Here is a 3,872-nt window from a genome sequence, read left to right on the forward strand (position 1 = left end):
CCTTTTTGGTCTCATTTCCACAGACCCCTATTTCCTGGAATCACCACGCAGATAAGCCGTTTGCATTCAGATATTTGAATGTGGAAAGATTTGCTTCTGGGGAGTCCAACCTAAATTAGTATCTGCCTCCCTGGGAGGAATGCTCCCCTTTCAGGACAGGGAACATGCTTGTCTTATTCACCATTTTATCTGCAATATTAGCTGTAGCCCAAGGCCAGCACTCAAAAGGCGACAGATACGTGTCAGTTCACTTTTTTCTCCCTTGGACCCATTTAGAGTTAGCCCCCTATGACTGGTCCTATGGATATAATTAGCAAGCCTACTCTACCATACTGAGGATGGGCCGCACACCTAGCCTGTACTTGTCTGAAAATAGTGCTGGTAATCATGCTCCGTTATCTTTTAAATTACATCAACACAAGCTATAGGAAATCATGCACACGTCCTTTCATAGGAGCCCTTGGATTTTACTAAGAGTTTTCAATGCCATGAATGTCATCCCCCTCTTCACTGTTGACCTTCTAAATTTGTCTCCTTGCTCTTGACCCATTCTATAGCATTTTGAAACGTATATGACAGCATATAAACCACAGACATTACAGCCTAGTGGTGAAGTATCCACATTTTATACTCAAATGGCTCCCGCTTTACATCCCATCAGTGCCATAGGTTAAGCGGGTGACCTTGGGAAAGTTATTCAGTTCCTATTAAATCTCCTCCCATGTAAGATCAAGATCATAGTACCTCTGGCACAGAATTACTTTGTAGATTAAATAATATGATGCGTGTACAACAAATGATCCTAATTATATTGAAGAAAATGCAGGAGAAGAAATATTATTAAAGGATATAGGTAGGGGCACCTGATTGGCTCAGTCAGTTAAGTGACCAATAGCTGCTCAGGTCATGATGTCACAATTTGTGAGTTTGAGCCCCGTGTCAGGCTCTGCGCTGACAGCAGAGAGCCCACTTCGGATCCTCCCCTCTCTCTTTGTCCCTCTTCCCCCTCTGTCTTTCAAAAATAAATAAACATTAAAAAAAAATAAAGGATATGCTGAAGACATTGACTATTTCTCCTAGGTCACATATTTCTCTAGAAAGTTACCGAACCATTCCATGTTTATTTAGGAAACCATTCCTAAAATTGTACTAAGATTGTTTCCCATATATTCTTTTTTTTTAAACGTTTTATTTATTTTTGAGAGAGAAAGATAGAGACAGCACGAGCAGGGGAGGGTCAGAGAGAGAGGGAGACACAGAATCCGAAGCAGGCTCCAGGCTCTGAGCTAGCTGTCAGCACAGAGCCTGACGCCGGGCTCGAACCCACGAGTCTGAGATCATGACCTGAGCTGAAGTCGGACACTTAACCGACTGAGCCACCCACGTGCCCATTTCCCATATATTCTTAGTCAAAGATCTCGTTTCTGTTGGCCACTCCCTCGGATGGCCAGTACCTTGAGGGGTTCCTAAATTTGATTCTCTATACTTTTCTCAAATGTGCACACGGGCCCTAAGCCTGGGTAGAGCTGAGCTGTAATACTGTGTTTCACCAGAAGTGGCCGCTGTTTGACATTTCCCTACTACCTAAGCTATTTCACAACTTAAAGCTCCAAGTGAGTGAACGCCCAAGAAATCCATTTTACAAATTGAAAATAGATTTAGTGTGCTGATTTGGAGAGGTGGCTTGCAGCATGGCTCTTGCCACATTCCGCCGGAGAGGAGCAGGTCTGGGAATACTTAACAATCCAAATCATGGTATATAGGACTCAGAGGAAGGTTTTCCTCCCCGAGCGGCAAAGACTGGAGTATGCTTCCTCTCCGTTGTTGTGACAATCAGCTGCATACCAATTAAAATTTGGGGTTTGTAAACAGCCAGAAGATTCCCTTGGAGGGAGTAATTATGTTTCCTTTAACAAATAAGGCAAACAATTTTTCTTAAGCATGCTACGTGCTGACTGCAAAGTAGATTTGCTTTACTAGTGCTAAAGGAAAACCCTCAGGATGAAGGCAAAGAAGTTTGGTGGGACAGAGATATTAGGAGGCCCATAAATGAGCAGAGAACATTAAAAATCCATGGAGTATTATTATTCAGGAGCCGAACTGGCTTGGCCCGTTCAAAGAAACATGCATGATGAGATGTTAAGGGCATTGATGTTAAACTCAGTTTCCTCTTCTATAAAGCAGGAACAATAATGCTTCCCTAATAAAGCTATTCTGAGAATCAAATTACAAAACATACCTGAAGTGTCCAGAACAGTAGATACCCCAAAATAATATCGTATATTGTGGATGTTATCAGCCGCAAACCCATATCCCTCTCAAACTCACCATTCCCTATGCAAGACAATGACTTCCTACGGAAAGCATCCAAAGTGCTGTGCTGGGCATTCTCTCAGCCCAGGTGCATGGGGGAGGCTGGAAGTCCCAGGGAGTTCATATATCCAGGAATAGCCCTTAGCCACGCAGAAAATTTAGTGATAAATACCCATGCCCTCGCTTCTTGGGTGGGGCAACTCTGACCCTTCCACAAGGGTCTCCTGTGGGTTTGAGTCCCCTCTGTGGCTGTGCTCACTTCCTAATTAATGCACCCTGGATTGGCTTCTCTGTCTCACTTTCCTACTTCCTGCTGGGAGCTTCCTGGGATTACCTCCAAAATAAACCACTGGCACTCAAAGTCTTGTTTCAGGAGAGAATCCAGACTAAGAGCTATATTTCACGATAGAAACAGGCTTCCTAATTTGGGTTCATAATTGGGTTTACAATGACATGTTCAGTTCACTAACCAGCCTGGTCTATTCCGCTTCCTACCCATCCCCTCTTCCATCCCCCCAGCCACTGCCTCAACTGAGGCTCTTGTTATTTACTTGTTTATTTATGTCTGCACCATAGTCTCTGACTGACCTCCAGGCTTCCAGCAAGTCTATCATCTAATCTACTACCCACTTACTGCCAAAGCTATTATCCTAAAACACAATGATGCCATTCCCTGGTTTTTGTTTTTTTAAGACTTCAGTGGCCTCCGTGATTATGTTTTAAATTTTATAACATGATACGTAAAACACTTCAAGACCTGGTTTGAAGCAATCTTTCCTCATAGTCTCCACTGATTGCTAACCCCAGTTGATACACAGCCCACACAGATCAACAGTGTCTTCTTTCACCTGTTAACCTTTCCATGTGTTTGAATGTGCTTGGGATCTTCCCCGGCTGAGGAACCTCGCTTTTCCTTCAAGTTCTGGCTCAAATGTCTGCACCTCCATGAGGAGCTCTCCAGCTCCATGGCCAACTTCCCTCCTCTGGGCTACCCCAGTAGCATCTGCATTCACTGACTCATTCATTCACTCCACAAGGGTGGTTTTTCTTCCGAGCATTTTCTACCATGCACCAATCATGTGCTAAGCCCCAGGGAAACCATGCTGGATAAAAGCAGAAGTCACCACTGCCCGCAGTTGGAAAAAGGAAATAGACAGTAATTATCAGGTGATCATATAAAAAAAAATAATTACAAACTGCTATGAGAGTTTACCATAAAGGATGCAGACCCAACCTATGGAAACGAGGTTTCCATACCATTCACTCACTGTGTCATTTCCATTTCTTGGCTGTGTCCTTCCTGCCTCATGCTTGAGAATAAGCTCCTTAAAGGCAAGGACTATGTGTCACTGAAAGTCCTATCCACACCCGCACTTAGCACAATGCAAATACACAAAATTAATGTACCCATTTTATGGATGAAGTTGTTGAGGATCAGAGAGGGGGAATGAGTCGCCCAAGGTCCCAAAGGTGGCGGTGTTTGCGCGGGAATAGAATATACATCCACCACGCCTCTCTTAAGAGGTTCCTCTAAACAGCCGAAAGGCAATCTCCCCGCC

Source organism: Crocuta crocuta, unplaced genomic scaffold (assembly GCF_008692635.1).
Source record: "Crocuta crocuta isolate KB4526 unplaced genomic scaffold, BGI_CrCroc_1.0 scaffold61, whole genome shotgun sequence".
NCBI classification, from domain to species: domain Eukaryota; kingdom Metazoa; phylum Chordata; class Mammalia; order Carnivora; family Hyaenidae; genus Crocuta; species Crocuta crocuta.